This window comes from Mercenaria mercenaria, chromosome 16 (genome assembly GCF_021730395.1).
Source record: "Mercenaria mercenaria strain notata chromosome 16, MADL_Memer_1, whole genome shotgun sequence".
NCBI classification, from domain to species: domain Eukaryota; kingdom Metazoa; phylum Mollusca; class Bivalvia; order Venerida; family Veneridae; genus Mercenaria; species Mercenaria mercenaria.
This window is the reverse complement of record NC_069376.1, coordinates 3,042,910-3,067,724: the sequence shown is the minus strand read 5'-3', so window position 1 is coordinate 3,067,724 and position 24,815 is coordinate 3,042,910. Positions and strand designations below refer to the sequence as shown.

The 24,815-nt window shown below is 37.5% G+C and overlaps 1 protein-coding gene across 1 annotated transcript in view; it reads left to right on the top strand.

The window, feature by feature from the left end:
• Positions 1-582: 582 nt before the first annotated feature.
• LOC123539625 (uncharacterized) overlaps positions 583-24,815 on the top strand; it is a 37,217-nt gene continuing 12,984 nt past the window's right edge. Inside the window, exon 1 of the mRNA XM_053527469.1 lies at positions 583-776. The gene's annotated coding sequence lies outside the window, so the exon portion shown is untranslated. The remainder of the gene's footprint in view (positions 777-24,815) is intronic.

Genomic DNA, 24,815 nt, shown 5'->3' with positions numbered 1-24,815 from the left:
AACAATAAGGGGTACAAGTTGTTCCTTATACATGTATAACACGCAAAAATAAACATCAAAATTACCTAAAGTTTATATCTCCTCTATAACGAAATCCTAGTACCGCCCCTGATTGGACATAGAACGGAAAGTAACCCGTATTCGGTATTACAATCGATTATTGTATTTCTCTCCCTTTATAAATCGTGGAAATAACCGAATCTATTCCGGTGTACTGTATTCAAACTGGGATACTATATTTAAACTGGAAAAAACCGATATTATTGATTTCTGGAGAAAAAACGGCATAGGTGACAAGTAAGGTAAGTGTATTTAATGTTAATTACACTGTCTAACATAGAATGTCTCGATTCATAAATCTTAGAATGATGAGCTACTGTGACATAGGCCTACACGTAATGAAAACGAAAGTGGTTGAAAATAGCGTCCTGTATCTAGTCCAGCTGATCACTGTCACACAAAGTAAAGAAATGTTTTCGGACTTACAGCAAAGTGTTATGGAATTCTGGGAGATTAATGTGTTATAAATTACGGTTTAAAGCCGAAAACGAAAGTAGGCTGACATTTTACTGTTTTATAGCCACAAATTGGTTTTCCCCATTTGTTTAACCTAAAAATAGAAATGGATTTTCAAAGTTGTTACTTAATTTAGATTATACGTAAAACGAACGGAGATAACATAATGTGCATTTACATCTCAATTAACTTTAAGATAACGTGTATGAAGATTAGCTAGAAGAATTCATATAATGTCGGATTTATAACAATAAAACAAGGTGAGAGGCATATTAGATATTATTTCTATGCAAGACTAGAAAGTATAATATACCCGAAACGGGTCATTTTTGCACACACATTCTGCAAATAATACATGGACAAACCATAAAATTAAAGAGTTTTCACTCTATAAATTTACATAGTGCGTGGTATAAGGAATCTGTTTAAATTCCATTAAAGATTTAAGACTGCATGCATTAATAAATGAAGGTTATATGTGATTTCCCGTCAATATTGATATACTGATGTTTTTGAATTTTTCGAAAATGTGACAAAAAAATAAAATAAATCTCAGCCATTTTGCTAATGGTTTTATATGTGCATGTCACAAGTAAAACATTTTATTTTAACATGTGATTTTGATTTAAGTTTGATTCTAACATATTTCATAAACCCAGGCTGTAAATTTATAGACCGAAAAATCGTTGAATTTATTGATTGTCCATATGTTTACATAATGTCTGTAAAAACGACGGAACAATGAGAACCACGATCATGAACGGGAAAATGCACAACTTTTTCAATCACGCATTTCTGTTCTAAAACGCATAAACTTCCCTTATGGGTAGCGTTATTATCTAAGGGCATTGCAAATGCCTGTTGTTGTAGTATTACCCATAATAGCGGAAACCCCTTATTCACTTGAATATTTGTTGTGTTGTTATCTGAGGGCTTCTTCATCTTTTTATGTAATACCTAAGAGAAACAGAAACCCCTTATTCACTTGAATAGTTGTTTCGTTATTATCTAAGGGCATTGCAAATGCCTATTGCTGTAGTCTTACCCATTATAGCGGAAACCCCTTATTCACTTGAATATTTGCTGTGTCAGGTCATTTTTACACAAATTCTGCAAATAATATATGGACAAACCATAAAATTAAGGAGTTTTCAATATATAAATTTACATAGTGCGTGGTACAAGGAATCTGAGGGCTTCATCATTTTTGTTGTAATACCTGAGGGTAGCGGAAAAACTTTATACACTAAGTCTTGAATTGTTGCTGCGTTATTATCTGAGGGCTTCATCAATTTTTGTTGTAATACCTGAGGGTAGCGGAAACCCCTTATACACTTGTATAGTTGCTGCGTTATTATCTGAGGGCTTCATCTTTTTTTTTTGTAATATCTGAGGGTAGCGGAAAACACTTATTCATTTGAATTGTTGCTCCGTTATTATGTGGGGGCTTGTTATCTGAGGGTTTCATCATTTTTTCTTGTAATACCTGAGAGTAGTGGAAATCCCTCATACACTTGAATTGTTGCTGCGTTATTATCTGAGGACTTCATCAATTTTTGTTGTAATACCAGAGGGTAGCGGAAACCCCTTATTCACTTCAATAGTTCCTGCGTTATTATCTGAGGGCTTCATCAATATTTGTTGTAATACCTGAGGGCAGAGGAAACCCCTTATACACTTTAATTGTTGCTGCGTTATTATCTGAGGGCTTCATCATTTTTTTTGTTGTAATACCTGAGGGTATCGGAAAACCGTTATTCACTTGAATTGTTGCTGCGTTATTATGTGAGGGCTTCATCATTTTTTGTAGTAATACCTGAGGGTAGCACAAACCCCTTATACACTTGAATTGTTGCTGCGTTATTATCTTAGGGTTTCATCATTTTTTATTGTAATGCCTGAGGGTAGCGGAAAACTCTTATTCACTTGAATTGTTGCTGCGTTATTATCCGAGGGCTTCATCATTTTTTTTGTTGTAATACCTGAGGGTAGCGGAAATCCCTTATACACTTCAGTTGTTGCGGCGTTATTATCTGAGGGCTTCATCATTTTTTGTTGTAATGCCTGAGGGTAGCGGAAAACCCTTATTCACTTGAATTGTTGCTGCGTTATTATCTGAGGGCTTCATCATTTTTTGTTGTAATACCTGAGGGTAGCGGAAACCCCTTATACACTTGAATTGTTGCTGCGTTATTATCTGAGGGCTTCGTCATTTTTTGTTGTAATACCTGAGGGTAGCGGAAACCCCTTATACACTTGAATTGTTGCTGCGTTATTATCTGAGGGCTTCATCATTTTTTGTTGTAATACCTGAGGGTAGCGGAAACGCCTTATACACTTGAATTGTTGCTGCAATTATCGTTATTATCTGAGGGCTTCGTCATTTTTTTGTTGTAATACCTGGGGGTAGCGGAAATCCCTTATACACTTGAATTGTTGCTGCGTTGTTATCTGAGGGCTTCATCATTTGTTTGTTGTAATACCTGGGGGTAGCGGAGAACCCCTTTTATACTTGAATTATTGCTGCGTTATTATCTGAGGGCTTCATCATTTTTTTTGTTGTAATACCTGGGGGTAGCGGAAACCCTAATACACTTGAATTGTTGCTGCGTTATTCTCTGAGGGATTCATCATTTTTTTTATGTAAAACCTGAGGGTAGTGGAAACCCCTTATATACTTGAATTGTTGCTGCATTATCTGAGGGCTTCATTATTTTTTGTTGTAATACCTGAGGGTAGCGGAAACCCCTTATACACTTGAATAGTTGCTGCGTTATTATCTGAGGGCTTCATCATTTTTGTTGTAATACCTGAGGGTAGCGGAAACCCCTTATACACTTGAATTGTTGCTGCGTTACTATCTGGGGGCTTCATCATTTTTTTTTTGTAATACCTGGGGGGAGCGGAAATCCCTTATACACTTGAGTTATTGCTGCGTTATTATCTGAGGGCTTCATCATTTTTTTTGTTTTAATACCTGGGTGTAGAGGAAACCCCTTTAACACTTGAATTGTTGCTGCGTTATTATCTGAGGGCTTCATCATTTTTTGTTCTAATACCTGAGGGTAGCGGTAACCGCTTATACACTTGAATTGTTGCTGCGTTATTATATTAGGGCTTCGTCATTTTTTTGTTGTAATACCTGAGGGTAGCGGAAACCTCTTATACACTTGAATAGTTGCTGTGTTATTATCTGAGGGCTTCATCATTTTTTGTTGAAATACCTGAGGGTAGCGGAAACACCCTATAGACTTGAATTGTTGCTGCGTTATTATCCGAGGGCTTCATCATTTTTTTTTGATGTAATACCTGAGGGTAGCGGAAACCCCTTATAGACTTGAATAGTTGCTGTGTTATTATCTGAGGGCTTCATCATTTTTTGTTGAAATACCTGAGGGTAGCGGAAACCCCTTATACACTTGAATTGTTGCTGCGTTATTATCTGAGGGCTTCATCATTTTTTTGTTGTAATACCTGAGGGTAGCGGAGAACCCCTTATAGACTTGAATTGTTGCTGCGTTATTATCTGAGGGCTTCATCATTTTTTGTTTGTAATACCTGAGGGTAGCGGAAACCCCTTATAGACTTGAATTGTTGCTGCGTTATTATCTGAGGGCTTCATCATTTTTTTTGTTGTAATACCTGGGTGTAGCGGAAACCCCTTATACACTTGAATTGTTGCTGCGTTATTATCTGAGGGCTTCATCATTTCTTTTGTTGTAATTACTGAGGGTAGCGGAAAACACTCATACACTTGAATTGTTGCTGCGTTATTATCTGAGGGCTTCATCAATTTTTGGTGTAATACCTGAGGGTAGAGGAAATCCCTTATACACCTGAATTGTTGCAGCGTTATTATCTGAGGGCTTCATCATTTTTATCCCCCGACGAAAGTCGGAGGGATATAGTTTTGGCGTTGTCCGTCCGTCCTTCCGTCCGTCTTTCCGTCCGTCCGTCCGTCCGTCCGTCCTTCCGTCTTTCCGTCCGTCCGTCCGTCCGGAGCCATATCTAGGAAATGGTTGGGAATATTTATTTAAAACTTCATATACGTGTTCACCTCAATGAGTTCTTGCGGCCCGTCAAGTTTCAGTCAGATTGCCCAAGTAACACCAGAGTTATGGCCCTTAGAAGTTTCTAGTGTTAACTATATAGGGTACTATAAATATGGCAATTTCTGCATCATAACTTTTGATATATTTTACCTAGAACTATGAAACTTAAACAGAATTTAGATCACCATAATGTGGTTGTGTACACACAATTTCATTTGGATTTATTTGTAAATTAAGAGTTATTGCCCTTTAATTGTATAAAAATTCACATATTTGTACATAACAAACTTACCATTTTGTAGAATTTCATTAAATTTCTTTCATTCTTTTCCATGAACATTTATTGTAAACATGTGAAGTTGTGTACCCACACCTGGTCGCCCCCTTACCTTGATCACACACCTCCCCCCCTATCCCCCGACACCCCCCCCCCCCCCCCTCCAACCCCAAAAAAAAAAAAAAAAATTCATTCCTTATTTTAGATTTTTTTCAAACAAACTTCATATACATGTTCACCACTATGAGGTTATGGGGCCCATCAAGTTTCAGACAGATTGCCCAAGTAACACCAGGGTTATGGCCCTTAGAAGTTTCTAGTGTTAACTATAGGGTACTATAGATCTATAGATATGCCAATTTCTGCATCATAACTTTTGATATATTTGACCTAGAACTATGAAACTTTAACAGAATTTAGAGCACTATAATGTGGTTGTGCACAGACAATTTTGTACGGATTTCTTTTTGTAACTTCAGAGTTATTGCCCTTTAATTGTCTAAAAATCCACATATTTGTACATAACAAACTTACCATTTGGCAGAATTTCATTAAATTTCTTTCATTCTTTTCTGTGAACATTTATTATAAACATGTGAAGTTGCGCACCCACACCTGGTCACCCACTTGCCTTGGTCACACCCCCCCCCCCCCCCAACCCCCCCCCCCCCCCCCCCACTCCCAAATTTTTTATTTTTTTTTCATTTATTTTAGATTTTTTTCGAACCTTCCGAGTTGTACTATTCCCCCACCTCACTTCTCCACCCAGTCATGCCCACCACTGATCATGCATCCTCTGCCCCCCCCCCCCCCCCCCCAACCCCACTCCAACTTCACCCTTTTACCTTTTTTTTTTTCATTTTTAACTTTCAATCAATATTTATAATCAGCATGTGAAATTTTGTTTCCTCTCCCGTTCCCCTGCACCCCCACCCCCTAAAAAAATAGATATATACATATATCTATATATAGATATATATATTTCCATCCTTTTTTTTTTTTTTTTTTTTTTAAATGTTCAAACCTTCAACATGTTAAGTTGTGACTTGCACAAACCTTGCCCTCGGCCATGTTCAAGATATCTTATCTGTGTTCTCTTAAGGACATCTGATCTTTTAAGTTCAAATGTACATGTAAAACAGCAACACCTGGTGCCAAACCACTCAGAGACAATATTTCATTCCAGTTAAACTTCAAGCTCACATTTCAATTAACTGCATTTAATTTTAAAAGCTAAGCTTATTACAGTAAGCATATCCCATTCAAAATAAATTCTTTAGTCCGGATCAAAGTATCATACATTTATTGTGTACTCTTTAATTAAACATTTGTTTTCTGTTAAATTGATTTTGACTAATGAAATTATTTGCTTCTTATTAACATCCTTAACTTTTTGCCGGATATATCTTTTTGCCATTCCTCACCACAAACCCTTTCGGCGGGGGATACCAATTCATCGAATTTGCTTGTTTTTGTTGTAATACCTGGGTGTAGCGGAAAACCGTTATTCCCTTGAATTGTTGCTGCATTATTATCTGGGGGCTTCATCATTTTTTGTTGAAATACCTGAGGGTAGCGGATAACCCTTATTCACATAATTGTTGCTGCGTTATTATCTGAGGGCTTGATCATTTTTTGTTGAAATGCCTGAGGGTAGCAGATAACCCTTATTCACTTGAATTTTTGCTGCTTTAAATATCTGAGGGCTTCATTATTTTTTGGTTGTAATACCTGAGGGTAGCGGGAAAACCCTTATACACTTGAATTGTTGCTGCGTTATTATTGAGGGCATCTTTCATTTTTGTTGTAATACCTGAGGATGGCGGAAACCCTTATACACTTGAATTGTTGCTGCTTTTATTATCGTTATTACTGGGGGTTTCATCATTTTTTTTTTGTTGTAATACCTGGGGTAGAGGAAACCCCTTTTATACACTGAATTATTGCTGCGTTATTATCTGAGGGTTTCATCATTTTTTTGTTGTAATACCTGGGTGTAGCGGAAACCCCTTTAACTCTTGAATTGTTGCTGCGTTATTATCTGAGGGCATCATCATTTTTTGTTATAATACCTGAGGGTAGCGGAAAACCCTTATTCACTTGAATTGTTGCTGCCTGATTATCTGAGTGCTTCATCATTTTATTGGTTGTAATACCTGAGGGTAGCGGAGAACCCTTATACACTTGAATTGTTGCAGCGTTATTATCTGAGGGCTTCATCATTTTTGTTGTAATACCTGAGGGTGGAGGAAACCCCTTATACACTTGAATTGTTGCTGCGTTATTATCTGAGGGCTTCATCATTTTTTGTTGTAATACCTGGGGGAAGCGGAAATGCCTTATATACTTGAATTATTGCTGCGTTATTATCTGAGGGCTTCATCATTTTTTTTGTTTTAATACCTGGGGGTAGGGGAAACCCCTTTAACACCTGAATGGTTGCTGCGTTATTATCTGTGGGCTTCATCATTTTTTGTTGTAATACCTGGGGGTAGCGGAAACCCCTTATACATTTGAATTGTTGCTGCGTTATTATCTTAGGACTTCATCCTTTTTTTTTTGTTGTAATACCTGAGGGTAGCGGAAAACCGTTATTCCCTTGAATTGTTGCTGCGTTATTATCTGGAGGCTTCATCAATTTTTTGTTGTTGTAATACCTGAGGGTAGAGGAAACCCCTTATACACTTGAGTTGTTGCTGCGTTATTATCTGAGGTTTTCATCATTTTTTGTTGTAATATCTGGGGGTAGCGGAAACCCCTTATACATTTGAATAGTTGCTGCGTTATTATCTGAAGGCTTCATCATTTTTTTTGTTGTAATACCTGAGGGTAGCGGAAAACCGTTATGCACTTGAATTTTTGCTTGGTTATTATCTGGGGGCTTCATCATTTTTTGTTGTAATACCTGAGGGTAGCGCAAACCCCTTATACACTTGAATTGTTGCTGCGTTATTATCTGAGGGCTTCATCATTTTTTGTTGTAAAACCTGGGGGCAGCGGAAACCCCTTATACATTTGAATTGTTGCTGCGTTATTATCTTAGGGCTTCATCATTTTTTTGTTGTAATACCTGAGGGTAGCGGAAAACCGTTATTCACTTGAATTGTTGCTGCGTTATTATCTGGAGGCTTCATCAATTTTTGTTGTAATATCTGAGGGTAGAGGAAACCTTATACACTTGAATTGTTGCTGCGTTATTATCTGAAGGCTTCTCATTTTTTTTTTTGTAATACCTGAGGGTAAGCGGAAAAGCCGTTATTCACTTGAATTGTTTCTGCGTTTTATCTGCGGGCTTCATCATTTTTTTTGTAATACCCTGAGGGTAGCGGAAAACCCTTATCCCCTTTTGAATTGTTGCTGCGTTATTTATCTGAGGGCTTCATCATTTTTTGTTGTAATACCTGAGGGAGCGGAAACGCCTTATACACTTGAATTGTTGCTGCAATTACGTTATTATCTGAGGGCTTCGTCATTTTTTTGTTGTAATACCTGGGGGCAGCGGAAATCCTTATACACTTGAATTGTTGCTGCGTTGTTATCTGAGGGATTCATCATTTTGTTTGTTGTAATTCCCTGGGGGTAGCGGAGAACCCCTTTTACTTGAATTATTGCTGCTTATTATATGAGGGCTTCATCATTTTTTTTTGTTGTAATACCTGGGGGTAGCGGAAACCCTAATACACTTGAATTGTTGCTGCGTTTATTCTCTGAGGGATTCATCATTTTTTTATGTAATACCGGGGGTTGTGGAAACCCTTTATATACTTGAATTGTTGCTGCATTATCTGAGGGCTTCATTATTTTTTGTTGTAATACCTGGGGTAGGGGAAAACCCCCTTATACACTTGGAATAGTTGCGCGTATTATCTGAGGGCTTCATCATTTTTGTTGTAATACCTGAGGGTGGGCGGAAACCCTTATACACTTGAATTGTTGCTGCTTTTTACTATCTGGGGGCTTCATCATTTTTTTTGTAATACCTGGGGGGAGCGGAAACCCCTTATACACTTGAGTTATTGCTGGTTTTATCTGAGGGCTTCATCATTTTTTTTTTTTAATACCTGGGTGTAGAGGAAACCCCTTTAAACACTTGAATTGTTGCTGCGTTTATTTTCTGAGGGCTTCATCATTTTTTGTTTCTAATACTAAGGGTAGCGGTAACCGTTTATACACTTGAATTGTTGCTGCGTTTTATATTGGGGCTTTCGTCATTTTTTTGTTGTATACCTGAGGGTAGCGGAAACCTCTTATACACTTGAATAGTTGCTGTTTTATTATTGAGGGCTTCATCTTTTTTTTGTTGAAATACCTGAGGGTACGGAAAAAACCCTATAGACTTGAATTGTTGCTGCGTTATTATCCGAGGGCTTCATCATTTTTTTTGATGTAATACCTGGGGGTAGCGGAAACCCTTATAGACTTGAATAGTTGCTGTGTTATTATCTGGGGGCTTCATCATTTTTTGTTGAAATACCTGAGGGTAGCGGAAACCCATAGACTTGAATTGTTGCTGCGTTTTTCTGAGGGCTTCATCATTTTTTTGTTGTATTACCTGAGGGTAGCGGAGAACCCCTTATAGACTTGAATTGTTGCTGCTTTAAATTATCTGAGGGTTTCATCATTTTTTCTTGTAATACCTGGGGGGTTAGCGGAAACCCCTTATAGACTTGATTTGTTGCTGCGTTATTATCTGAGGGCTTCATCATTTTTTTGTTGTAATACCTGGGTGTAGCGGACAACCCTTATATACCTGAATTGTTGCTGCGTTATTATCTGAGGGCTTCATCATTTCTTTTGTTGTAATTACTGAGGGTAGCGGAAAACACTCATACCCTTGAATTGTTGCTGCGTTATTATCTGAGGGCTTCACCAATTTTTGTTGTAATACCTGAGGGTAGAGGAAATCCCTTATACACCTGAATTGTTGCTGCGTTATTATCTGAGGGCTTCATCATTTTTGTTGTTGTAATACCTGGGTGTAGCGGAAAACCGTTATTCCCTTGAATTGTTGCTGCATTATTATCTGAGGGCTTCATCATTTTTTGTTGAAATGCCTGAGGGTAGCAGATAACCCTTATTCACTTGAATTGTTGCTGCGTTATTATCTGAGGGCTTCATTATTTTTTGTTGTAATACCTGAGGGTAGCGGAAATCCCTATACACTTGAATTGTTGCTGCGTTATTATCTGAGGGCATCATCATTTTTGTTGTAATACCTGAGGGTGGCGGAAACCCCTTATACACTTGAATTGTTGCTGCGTTATTATCGTTATTATCTGAGGGTTTCATCATTTTTTTTTTGTAATACCTGGGGGTAGCGGAAATCCCTTATACACTTGAATTATTGCTTCGTTATTATCTGGCTTCATCATTTTTTTGTTGTAATACCTGGGTGTAGCGGAAACCCCTTTAACTCTTGAATTGTTGCTGCGTTATTATCTGAGGGCTTCATCACTTTTTTGTTATAATACCTGAGGGTAGCGGAAAACCCTTATTCACTTGAATTGTTGCTGCCTTATTATCTGAGTGCTTCATCATTTCTTTGGTTGTAATACCTGAGGGTAGCGGAGAACCCTTATACACTTGAATTGTTGCAGCGTTATTATCTGAGGGCTTCATCATTTTTGTTGTAATACCTGAGGGTGGAGGAAACCCCTTATACACTTGAATTGTTGCTGCGTTATTATCTGAGGGCTTCATCATTTTTTTTTTGTTTTAATACCTGGGGGTAGGGGAAACCCCTTTAACACCTGAATGGTTGCTGCGTTATTATCTGTGGGCTTCATCATTTTTTGTTGTAATACCTGGGGGTAGCGGAAACCCCTTATACATTTGAATTGTTGCTGCGTTATTATCTTAGGGCTTCATCATTTTTTTTTGTTGTAATACCTGAGGGTAGCGGAAAACCGTTATTCCCTTGAATTTTTGCTGCGTTATTATCTGGAGGCTTCATCAATTTTTTTTTGTTGTAATACCTGAGGGTAGAGGAAACCCCTTATACACTTGAATTGTTGCTGCGTTATTATCTGAGGGTTTCATCATTTTTTGTTGTAATATCTGGGGGTAGCGGAAACCCCTTATACATTTGAATAGTTGCTGCGTTATTATCTGAAGGCTTCATCATTTTTTTGTTGTAATACCTGAGGGTAGCGGAAAACCCTTATACATTTGAATTGTTGCTACGCTATTATCTGAGGGCTTCATCATTTTTTTGTTGTAATACCTGAGGGTAGCGGAAAACCGTTATTCACTTGAATTGTTGCTGCGTTATTATCTGGAGGCTTCATCAATTTTTGTTGTAATACCTGAGAGTAGAGGAAACCCTTATACACTTGAATTGTTGCTGCGTTATTATCTGAAGGCTTCATCATTTTTTGTTGTAATACCTGAGGGTAGCGGAAAACCGTTATTCACTTGAATTGTTTCTGCGTTATTATCTGGGGGCTTCATCATTTTTTGTTGTAATACCTGAGGGTAGCGGAAACCCCTTATACACTTGAATTGTTGCTGCGTTATTATCTGAGGGCTTCATCATTTTTTGTTGTAATGCCTGAGGGTAGCGGAAAACTCTTATTCACTGGAATTGTTGCTGCGTTATTATCTGTGGGCTTCATCATTTTTGTGTTGTAATGCCTGAGTGTAGCGGATAACCCTTATTCACTTGAATTGTTGCTGCGTTATTATCTGAGGGCTTCATCATTTTTGTTGTAATGCCTGAGGGTAGCGGAAAACCCTGATTCACTTAAATTGTTGCTGCGTTATTATCTGAGGGCTTCATCATTTTTTGTTTTAATACCTGATGGTAGGGGAGAACCCCCTATACAATTGAATTGTTGCTGCGTTAATATCTGAGGGCTTCGTCAGTTTTTGTTGTTATACCTGAAGGTAGCGGAAATCCCTTATACACTTGAATTGTTGCTGCGTTATTATCTGAGGGCTTCATCATTTTTGTTGTAATACCTGAGGGTAGCGCAAACCCCTTATACACTTGAATTGTTGCTGCGTTATTATCGTTATTATCTGAGGGCTTCATCTTTTTTTTGTTGTAATACCTGGGGGCAGCGGAAACCGCTTATACATTTGAATTGTTGCTGCGTTATTATCTTAGGGCTTCATCATTTTTTTGTTGTAATACCTGAGGGTAGCGGATAACCGTTATTCACTTGAATTGTTGCTGCGTTATTATCTGGAGGCTTCATCAATTTTTGTTGTAATACCTGAGGGTAGAGGAAACCCTTATACACTTGAATTGTTGCTGCGTTATTATCTGAAGGCTTCATCATTTTTTTGTTGTAATACCTGAGGGTAGCGGAAAACCGTTATTCACTTGAATTGTTTCTGCGTTATTATCTGCGGGCTTCATCATTTTTTGTTGTAATACCTGAGGGTAGCGGAAACCCCTTATACCCTTGAATTGTTGCTGCGTTATTATCTGAGGGCTTCATCATTTTTTGTGTAATACCTGAGGGTAGCGGAAACGCCTTATACACTTGAAATTTTGCTGCATTATCGTATTTCTGAGGGCTTCGTCATTTTTTTGTTGTAATACCTGGGGGAAAGCGGAAATCATTTATACCTTGAATTGTTGCTGCGTTGTTATCTGAGGGATTCATCATTTGTTTGTTGTAATACCTGGGGGTAGCGGAGAACCCCTTTTATACTTGAATTATAACTGCGTTATTATCTGAGGGCTTCATCATTTTTTTTGTTGTAATACCTGGGGGTAGCGGAAAACCGTTATTCACTTGAATTGTTTCTGCGTTATTATCTGCGGGCTTCATCATTTTTTGTTGTAATACCTGAGGGTAGCGGAAACCCCTTATACCCTTGAATTGTTGCTGCGTTATTATCTGAGGGCTTCATCATTTTTTGTTGTAATACCTGAGGGTAGCGGAAACGCCTTATACACTTGAATTGTTGCTGCAATTATCGTTATTATCTGAGGGCTTCGTCATTTTTTTGTTGTAATACCTGGGGGTAGCGGAAATCCTTTATACACTTGAATTGTTGCTGCGTTGTTATCTGAGGGATTCATCATTTGTTTGTTGTAATACCTGGGGGAAGCGGAGAACCCTTTATACTTGAATTATGTTTGCGTTATTATCTGAGGGCTTCATCATTTTTTTTGTTGAAATTACCTGGGGGAGCGGAAAACCGTTATTCACTTGAATTGTTTTTTGCGTTATATCTGCGGGCTTCATCATTTTTTTTTTGTAATCCCTGGGTAGCGAAATCCCTTATACCCTTGAATTGTTGCTGCGTTATTATCTGAGGGCTTCATCATTTTTGTTGAATCCCTGAGGGTAGCGGAAACGCCTTATAACACTTGAATTGTTGCTGAAATTTATCCGTTATTATCTGAGGGCTTCGTCATTTTTTTGTTTGTAAAAACCTGGGGGTAGCGGAAACCCTTTTGTACACTTGAATTGTTGCTGCGTTGTTATCTGAGGGATTCATCATTTGTTTGTTGTTAAACCTGGGGGTTGAGGAGAACCCCTTTTATACTTGAATTATTGCTGCGTTATTATCTGAGGGCTTCATCATTTTTTTTGTTGTAATACCTGGGGGTAGCGGAAACCCAATACACTTGAATTGTTGCTGCGTTATTCTCTTAGGGATTCATCTTTTTTTTATGTAATACCCGAGGGTTGGGGAAAACCCCCTTTTATATACTTGAATTTTGCTGCATTATCTGGGGCTTCATTATTTTTTGTTGTAATACCTGAGGGTAGCGGAAACCCCTTTTATACCTTGAATAGTTGGGGCTTTTATTATCTGAGGGCTTCATCATTTTTTTGTAATACCTAGGGTGCGGAAACCCCTTATACACTTGAATTGTTGCTGCGTAACTATCTGGGGGCTTCATCTTTTTTTTTTGTAATACCTGGGGGGAGCGGAAATCCCTTATACACTTGAGTTATTGCTGCGTTATTATTGAGGGCTTCATCATTTTTTTGTTTTAATCCCTGGGTGTAGGGGAAAACCCCCTTTAACACTTGAATTGTTGCTGCTTTTATTATCTGGGCTTCATCATTTTTTTGTTCTAATACCTGAGGGTAGCGGTAACCGCTTATACATTTGAATTGTTGCTGCGTTTTTAATATTAGGGCTTCGTCATTTTTTTGTTGTAATACCTGAGGGTAGCGGAAACCTCTTATACACTTGAATAGTTGCTGTGTTATTATCTGAGGGCTTCATCATTTTTTGTTGAAATACCTGAGGGTAGCGGAAACACCCTATAGACTTGAATTGTTGCTGCGTTATTATCCGAGGGCTTCATCATTTTTTTTGATGTAATACCTGAGGGTAGCGGAAACCCCTTATAGGCTTGAATAGTTGCTGTGTTATTATCTGAGGGCTTCATCATTTTTTGTTGAAATACCTGAGGGTAGCGGACACCCCTTATAGACTTGAATTGTTGCTGCGTTATTATCTGAGGGCTTCATCATTTTTTTGTTGTAATACCTGAGGGTAGCGGAAACCCCTTATAGACTTGATTTGTTGCTGCGTTATTATCTGAGGGCTTCATCATTTTTTTGTTGTAATACCTGGGTGTAGCGGAAACCCCTATAGATTGATTTGTTGCTGCGTTATTATCGAGGGCTTCATCATTTTTTTTTGTAATACCTGGGTGTAGCGGACACCCCTTATATACCTGAATTTTTGCTGGGGGTTATTATCTGAGGGCTTCATCTTTCTTTTTTTGTAATTACTGAGGGTAGCGAAACACTCAAAACCCTTGAATTGTTCCCTTGCGTTATTATCTGAGGGCTTGATCAATTTTTGTTGTAATACCTGAGGGTAGAGGAAATCCCTTATACACCTGAATTGTTGCTGCGTTATTATCTGAGGGCTTCATCATTTTTTTTGTTGTAATACCTGGGTGTAGCGGAAAACCGTTATTCCCTTGAATTGTTGCTGCATTATTATCTGAGGGTTTCATCATTTTTTGTTGAAATACCTGAGGGTAGCGGATAACCCTTATTCACATAATTGTTGCTGCGTTATTATCTGGGGGCTTGATCATTTTTTGTTGTAATGCCTGAGGGTAGCAGATAACCCTTATTCACTTGAATTGTTGCTGCGTTATTATCTGAGGGCTTCCATTATTTTTTGTTGTAAAAACCTGAGGGTAGCGGAAACCCCCTTTACACTTGCTTGTTGCTGCGTTATTATCTGGGGGGCATCATCATTTTTGTTGTAATCCCTGAGGGTGGCAGAAACCCCTTTACACTTAATTGTTGCGGGCGTTATTATCGTTATTTTCTGAGGGTTTCATCATTTTTTTTTTGTAATACCTGGGGGTAGCGGAAATCCTTATACACTTGAATTATTGCTTCGTTTTATCTGGGGGCCCTTCATCATTTTTTTGTTGTAATACCTGAGGGTAGCGGAGAACCCTTATACACTTGAATTGTTGCAGCGTTTTTATCTGAGGGTTCATCATTTTGTTGTAATACCTGAGGGTGGAGGAACCCCTTATACACTTGAATTTTTTGCTGCGTTATTATCTGAGGCTTCAATCATTTTTTTTTTGTTTTAATTTACCTGGGGGTGGGGGAAAACCCCTTAACACCTGAATGGTTGCTGCGTTTATTATCTGTGGTTTCCATCATTTTTTGTTGTAATACCTGGGGGTAGGGGAAAACCCCCTTATAACATTTAAATTTGTTGCTGCTTTATTATCTTAGGGCTTCATCATTTTTTTTTGTTGTAATACCTGAGGGTAGCGGAAAACCGTTATTCCCTTGAATTTTTGCTGCGTTATTATCTGGAGGCTTCATCAATTTTTTTTTTGTTGTAATACCTGAGGGTAGAGGAAACCCCTTATACACTTGAATTGTTGTTTGGGGGTTATTATCTGAGGGTTTCATCATTTTTTGTTGTAATATCTGGGGTAAGCGGAAAACCCTTATACATTTGAAAAAGTTGCTGCTTTTATTATTCTGAAGGATTCATCATTTTTTTTTTTTGTAATACCTGAGGGTAGCGGGAAAACCCTTATACATTTGAATTGTTGCTGCGCTATTATCTGAGGGCTTCATCATTTTTTTGTTGTAATGCCTGAGGGTAGCGGAAAACCGTTATTCACTTGAATTGTTGCTGCGTTATTATCTGGAGTCTTCATCATTTTTTTGTTGTAATACCTGAGGGTAGCGGAAAACCGTTATTCACTTGAATTGTTTCTGCGTTATTATCTGGGGGCTTCATCATTTTTTGTTGTAATACCTGAGGGTAGCGGAAACCCCTTATACACTTGAATTGTTGCTGCGTTATTATCTGAGGGCTTTCATCATTTTTTGTTGTAAGCCTGGGGGTTTAGCGGAAAATCTTATTCACTGGAATTGTTGCTGCGTTATTATCTGTGGGCTTCATCATTTTGTTTTGTAATGCCGGGAGTGTAGCGGATAACCCTTATTCACTTGAATTGTTGATGCGTTATTATCTGAGGGCTTCATCATTTTTGTTGTAATGCCTGAGGGTAGCGGAAAACCCTGATTCACTTAAATTGTTGCTGCGTTATTATCTGAGGGCTTCATCATTTTTTGTTTTAATACCTGAAGGTAGCGGAGAACCCCCTATACAATTGAATTGTTGCTGCGTTAATATCTGAGGGCTTCGTCAGTTTTTGTTGTTATACCTGAAGGTAGCGGAAATCCCTTATACACTTGAATTGTTGCTGCGTTATTATCTGAGGGCTTCATCATTTTTGTTGTAATACCTGAGGGTAGCGGAAAACCCTTATACACTTGAATTGTTGCTGCGTTATTATCGTTATTATCTGAAGGCTTCATCATTTTTGTTGTAATACCTGGGGGTAGCGGAAAACCGTTATTCACTTGAATTGTTTTTGCGTTATTATCTGAGGGCTTCGTCAGTTTTTGTTGTTATACCTGAAGGTAGCGGAAACCCCTTATACATTTGAATAGTTGCTGCGTTATTATCTGAAAGCTTCATCATTTTTTTGTTGTAATACCTGAGGGTAGCGGAAAACCGTTATTCACTTGAATTGTTGCTGCGTTATAATCTGGGGGCTACATCATTTTTTGTTGTAATACCTGAGGGTAGCAGAAACCCCTTATACACTTGAATTGTTGCTGCGTTATTATCTGAGGGCTTCATCATTTTTTGTTGTAATACCTGGGGGCAGCGGAAACCCCTTATACATTTGAATTGTTGCTGCGTTATTATCTTAGGGCTTCATCATTTTTTTGTTGTAATGCCTGAGGGTAGCGGAAAACCGTTATTCACTTGAATTGTTGCTGCGTTATTATCTGGAGGCTTCATCAATTTTTGTTGTAATACCTGAGGGTAGAGGAAACCCTTATACACTTGAATTGTTGCTGCGTTATTATCTGAGGGTTTCATCATTTTTTGTTGTAATACCTTGGGGTAGCGGAAACTCTTTATACATTTGAATTGTTGCTGCGTTATTATCTGAAGGCTTCATCATTTTTTTGTTGTAATACCTGAGGGTAGCGAAAAACCGTTATTCAATTGAATTGTTTCTGCGTTATTATCTGGGGGCTTCATCATTTTTTGTTGTAATACCTGAGGGTAGCGGAAAACCGTTATTCACTTGAATTGTTGCTGCGTTATTATCTGGAGGCTTCATCAATTTTTGTTGTCATACCTGAGGGTAGAGGAAACCCTTATGCACTTGAATTGTTGCTGCGTTATTATCTGAAGGCTTCATCATTTTTTTGTTGTAATACCTGAGGGTAGCGGAAAACCGTTATTCACTTGAATTGTTTCTGCGTTATTATCTGGGGTTTTCTCATTTTTGTTGTAATACCTGGGGGTAGCGGAAAACCCCTTATACACTTGAATTGTTGCGGGCGTTATTATCTGAGGGCTTCATCATTTTTTGTTGTAATGCCTGAGGGTAGCGGAAAACTCTTATTCACTGGAATTGTTGCTGCGTTATTATCTGTGGGCTTCATCATTTTTGTGTTGTAATGCCTGAGGGTAGCGGATAACCCTTATTCACTTGAATTGTTGCTGCGTTATTATGTGAGGGCTTCATCATTTTTGTTGTAATGCTTGAGGGTAGCGGAAAACCCTGATTCACTTAAATTGTTGCTACCTTAATATCTGAGGGCTTCATCATTTTTTTGTTGTAATACCTGAGGGTAGCGGAGAACCCCTTATACAATTGAATTGTTGCTGCGTTATTATCTGAGGGCTTCGTCAGTTTTTGTTGTTATACCTGAAGGTAGCGGAAATCCCTTATACACTTGAATTGTTGCTGCGTTATTATCTGAGGGTTTTCATCATTTTTGTTGTAATACCTGAGGGTAGCGGAACCCCTTAAAACTTTAATTGTTTGTTTGCGTTATTGTCGTTATTATCTGAGGGCTTCATCATTTTTTGTTGTAATACCTGGGGGTAGCGGAAATCCCTTAAACACTTGAATTGTCGCTGCGTTATTATCTGAGGGCTTCATCATTGTACCCCCCAACAACAAAGTTGTAAGGGGGGGGGGGGGTATACTGGTTTCAGGTTGTCTGTCTGTCTGTCTGTCTGTCTGTCCGTCTGGCCGTCTGTCCGTAGACGCAATCTTGTGCGCACCATCTCTCCTTATCCCCTTGACAGAATTTAATGAAACTTCACACAAGTGATCAGTACCAACAGTAGTTGTGCATGGGGCATGTTAGGTTCTTTTAGAAAAAAAATTTGCAGAGTTATGGGACATTTTTTTATTTTTTGTACTATACATATACATAGACACAATCTTGGCGCCCCAAATCTCTCCTCTTTCCCCTTGATACAATTTTATGAAACTTCACACAAGTGATCAGTACCAACAGTAGTTGTGCATGGGGCATGTTAGGTTCTTTTAGAAAAAAAATTTGCAGAGTTATGGGTCTTTGTTTTTTTGTTACTATACTATATACATAGAACAATCTTGTGCGCCCCATCTCTCCTCATCCCCTTGACCAGTTTAATGAAACTTCACACAAGTGATCAGTAACACAGTATTTTGTGCATGGGCATGTTGGGTTCTTTCAGAAAAAAAATTGCAGAGTTATGGGACTTTGTTTTTTTGTTACTATACTATATACATAGATTACAATCTTCTGCGCACCATCTCTCCTCATCCCCTTGACACAATTTAATGAAACTTCACACAAGTGATCAGTAACAACAGTAGTTGTGCATGGGGCATGTTAGGTTCTTTCAGCGACAAAAATTGCAGAGTTATGGGACTTTGTTTCTTGTTAACATACTATGTACATACAGTCTGCATATGCAATCTTGTGCGTGCCTAATCTACCAAACCCTTACACACAATTTAATGAAACTTCACACAAGTGATCAGTACCAACCCTAGTTGTGCATGGTGCATGTTACATTCTTTTAGATAAATATTCTGCATAGTTATGGGACTTTGTTTTTTGTTACTATACTGTATACATACAGTCTATATACATACAGTCCACATAATTATGCAGTCTTGTGTGCATCAAATTGCAATGTACTGTGTCAGTACATGCGGGGGGTACATTCATCACCTTTAGTGATAGCTCTAGTTTCTTTGGTTGTAATACTTGGGGGTAGAAGAAACCCTTTAAGAATTGAATCATTGGTGCGTTATTATCTGAGGGCTTCATCTTTTTTTGTTGTAATACTTGAGGGTAGCGGAAACCCCTGATACACTTGAATTGTTGCTGCGTTATTATCTGAGGGCTTCGTCATTTTTGTTGTTATACCTGAGGGTAGCGGAAACCCCTTATACACTTGAATTGTTGCTGCGTTATTATCTGAGGGCTTCATCATTTTTTGTTGTAATACCTGAGGGTAGCGGAAACCCCTTATACACTTGAATTGTTGCTGAGTTATTATCTGAGGGTTTCATCATTTTTTTTTGTTGAAATACCTGAGGGTAGTGGAAAACCCTTATTCACTTGAATTGTTGCTGCGTTATTATCTGGGGGCTTCACCATTTTTTTTTTTGTGTTGTTGTGTGATAGAGCTAAATGCTCAGCGACTGTTGTTGATGCGCTGATGGGGAATCAGCAAAATTGATGAATAACTCCAACTCTGTTTTAAATGTCTTGTATTGAAATCAACACAAATATAAATAACAAATAAATAACGAGTTTCTTTGACAATTAAATCTTGACTTCAAAATTAATGTCGAAACGGTTTTCCATATAAAAGTTTACTTTTTACACAACTACAGGTATTCCTGACATAAATTTCAACTCTGCAGAGATTGCCTCAGTTCTTACTTTCGAGTCCTAATATTTTCTCTTTTTTTCTTCATTCAAAACCATGCTTTATAAAGCATATTATGTTGGCAAGGAAACATATGCCAAAAACATTTCTAAACAATTATTTAACAAGTATAGACTTTTACAGTGAGAATTAGTCAAGATAAATTTCAGTCTGTATAACAGTTAATCATACATAATCATTATACCAATCAACATTATAATGAGCATAATAGCAATGTTTTTAACACAATAAAATTATACAGTAAAAGCTAAAACATATTAGGTCCAGGTTAAAACATGTCTGTAATTAGTTAGAAATCTTCTAAGAGGATAATAATAAGTTGTAACAAAATTGGATTTTTCTGAAAATACATATTCTAATAAGATAATTTTGAGAAAATCAAAAATCAAGTAATAATTCCTGTGTTTAACTTTTGAGAGAAATATTGTCACAGAAAACCTTGTGACAATTTCAGGGGAAGTTGTGACAAGGTTTTTTGTCACAAGATATTTCTTTTAAATTGTATTTGTTAATTTTCATTTATCATGATCATGATGATTACTATATCTATAATTTACCTATTTACCTGTACATACATGTTAAAAATATATCAGTAATTGATTTTACTGAACAACAAATATAATCTGGTATTAATCAACACCATTTGTTATATATTTGCTTCTAAACTTTTAAGTATTTTTAATTACCTATAGAATCTTATTTAGGACCATCTAAAAGAATTAGTGTATAAAATCCCTAAAAATCCCTAGTTAGTAAATCTTACATTAAAGAAAAACTTAAATTTTCAATAAAAATAATCTGTGAGATGATCCGGTTGTTTGGCTGCTATGGACACTGTTGATGGCAACCAAGCAGTATATAAGGGGACAAGGTTCCAGTGCCCTTATCATACTGCTTCATTTAGAAAATAAAAATATAACAACTGGACATCTCTCTTCAATATTTTCAGGTAAGAAACTTTTGTGTATTTTTGTTAAGAAAATTTGTGACTTAATTTTGTCTTAAATTTTGATTTAAATGTTTTGTAATTACTGTACAATGTTGAATTTCTCAGTTGTTACTGATTATAGTATATTTATTTAATATTGAAGATATTTTCAATAATTTGAAATTAGTTAGATTTCTACTATTTCTTGATATTTTACATTTATTTTATTGTTTTCCTCATTGGTACTCTCACTTACTAAGCGAGTATTTCCCCAAGAAACTTAAACTTAATTTGTAACTTTATATTGTATAAATTCTAATATCACTTCTATAATGTTTTTATTTATTGTACATGTATATGATCATATTGCTTCATTTAGAAAATAAAAATATAACAACTGGACATCTCTCTTCAGTATTTTCAGAAAACTCCAAAATATCTGGTGTAACATTTGTTACAAAAGAACAACAACAACAACAACAAATAAACCAATCTAACAAAAACATCGCCCACAAACCCCGGCGACAGTTGCAATACCTGAGGGTAGCGGAAACCCCTTATACACTTGAATTGTTGCTGCGTTATTATCTGAGGGCTTCATCATTTTTTGTTGTAATACCTGAGGGTAGCGGAAAACCCTTATACACTTGAATTGTTGCTGCGTTATTATCTGAGGGCTTCATCATTGTTGTTGTAATGCCTGAGGGTAGCGAAAACCCTTATTCACTTAAATTATTGCTGCGTTATTATCTAAGGGCTTCATCATTTTTTTTGTTGTAATACCTGAGGGTAGCGGAAACCCCTTATACAATTGAATTGTTGCTGCGTTATTATCTGAGAGCTTCGTCAGTTTTTGTTGTTATACCTGAGGGTGGCGGAAATCCCTTCTTATACACTTGAATTGTTGCTGCGTTATTATCTGAGGGCTTCATCATTTTTGTTGTAATACCTGAGGGTAGCGGAAACCCCTTATACACTTGAATTGTTGCTGCGTTATTATCGTTATTATCTGAGGGCTTCATCATTTTTTGTTGTAATACCTGGGGGTAGCGGAAATCCCTTATACACTTGAATTGTCGCTGCGTTATTATCTGAGGGCTTCATCATTTTTTTGTTGTAATACCTGGGGGTAGCGGAAACCCTTTAACACTTGAATTATTGCTGCGTTATTATCTGAGGGCTTCATCATTTTTGTTGTAATACTTGAGGGTAGCGGAAACCCCTGATACACTTGAATTGTTGCTGCGTTATTATCTGAGGGCGTCATCATTTTTTTGTTGTAATACCTGAGGGTAGCGGAAACCCCTTATACACTTGAATTGTTGCTGCGTTATTATCTGAGGGCTTTATCATTTTTGTTGTAATACCTGAGGGTAGCGAAAAACCGTTATTCACTTGAATTGTTGCTGCGTTATTATCTGAGGGCCTCATCATTTTTATACGCCCGTTTGAAAAACGGGACGTATTATGGGAACGCCCCTGGCGGGCGGGCGGCGTCCACAGACTTTGTCCGGAGCATATCTTCTACAGGCATGGAGGGATTTTGATAAAACTTGGCACAGTTGTTCACCATCATGAGACAGAGTGTTATGCGCAAGAACCGGGTCCCTAGGTCTAAGGTCAAGGTCACACGTAGAGGTCAAAGGTCAAATTCAAGAATGACTTTGTCCGGAGCATATCTTCTTCATGCATGGAGGGGTTTTGATGAAACTTGGCACAGTTGTTTATCATCATGAGACGGAGTGTCATGCGCAAGAACCAGGTCCCTAGGTCTAAGGTCAAGGTCACACTTAGAGGTCAAAGGACACAAGAAAGAAAACTTTGTCCGGAGCATATCTTCTTCATGCATGGAGGGATTTTGATATAACTTGGCACAAATGTTCACCACCACGAGGCGGAGTGTCATGCGCAAGAACCAGGTCCCTATGTCTAAGGTCAAGGTCACACTTAGAGGTCAAAGGATACAAGAATGAAAACCTTGTCCGGAGAATTTCTTCTTCATGCATTGAGGGATTTTGATATAACTTGGCACAAATGTTCACCACCACGAGACGGAGTGTCATGCGCAAGAACCAGGTCCCTAGGTCTAAGGTCAAGGTCACACTTAGAGGCCAAAGGTCAGATACAAGAATGACTTTGTCCGAAGCATTTCTTCTTCATGCATGGAGGGATTTTGATGTAACTTGGCACAATTATACACCATCATGAGACGAAGTGTCATGCGCAGTTCCCTTTTTAGAATTACTTCCCTTTGTTGTTACTATAAATAGCTTATATTGTAACTTTTTCATTACTAGTCGTAGGGAAAAATCGAGACCACTTTTCTGTAGTACAACATGCATGCTACATCCAATTATGAGGTGTATTTTGACCAATCTCTACCTGGTAAAGATTTTTGCGCGGATTTACAATTTTTTTGTGGATTTTTTTTTAAGATTACCTTCCCTTAGTTGTTACTATAAATAACTTATATTGTAACTTTTTTATAATTGACCGTAGGGAAAAGACAAGACCACTTTTCTGTGGTACAACATGGATGTTACTTTCAAATTTTATGTGTATTTTAAGGTATCTCTACCTGGTAAGAGTTTTTTTGTGGACTTAGAAAAACAAAAGACTTACAATGATTACTAAACAACCACAAAATTAAAACTCCATTTGCAAATACAGGTGCTAGAGTAAAGAAATTTGCTGTGACGGGCGTATATTGTGACATTCTGGCACTCTTGTTTTGTTGTTGTAATACCTGAGGGTAGCGGAAACCCCTTATACACTTGAATTGTTGCTGCGTTATTATCTGAGGGTTTCATCATTTTTTTTTGTTGAAATACCTGAGGGTAGGGGAAAACCCTTATTCACATGAATTGTTGCTGCGTTATTATCTGGGGGCTTCACCATTTTTTTTTGTTGTTGTAATACCTGAGGGTAGCGGAAACCCCTTATACACTTCAATTGTTGCTGCGTTATTATCTGAGGGCTTCATCACTTTTTTGTTGTAATACCTGAGGGTAGCGGAAACCCCTTATACACTTGAATTGTTGCTGCGTTATTATCTGAGTGCTTCATCTTTTTTTTGTAATACCTAAGGGTAGCGGACCCCTTATACAATTGAATTGTTGCTGCGTTATTATCTGAGGGCTTCATCACTTTTGTTGTAATACCTGAGGGTAGCGGAAACACCTTATACACTTGAATTGTTGCTGCGTTATTATCTGAGGGCTTCATCACTTTTGTTGTAATACCTGGGGGTAGTGGAAACCCCTTATACACTTGAATTGTTGCTGCGTTATTATCTGAGGGCTTCATCATTTTTTGTTGTAATACCTGTGGGTAGCGGAAACCCGTTATACACTTGAATTGTTGCTGCATTATTATCTGAGGGCTTCATCATTTTTTGTTGTAGTACCAAGTTATTATCTGAGGGCATCGTAAATACTTAGTGTTGTAGTCATACCCGAGGGTAGCGGAAACCCCTTATTCACTTGAATACATGTAGATCCTTCAATTTTACTCCAGTAAGAATATAATTATTTAATTTAAATATTATTAAGAATATATATCATTTTACATATAATTATCATTGTATCATGTATGCGTATGTAATAAAAAGATTAAGTCGAGCAATATTTCCGCTGCAGAGCTTAGTCATATTTCTCGATACAAATCTAATGACCTATAACCCTTCCCGTCTCATAAATTATTTTAGATTGCCTGATTACATATCGGAACAGTTTAGATTATAACATACTGAATTTACGACATAATATTTCTGGTATATATGTAACATTTTTGTTGATCT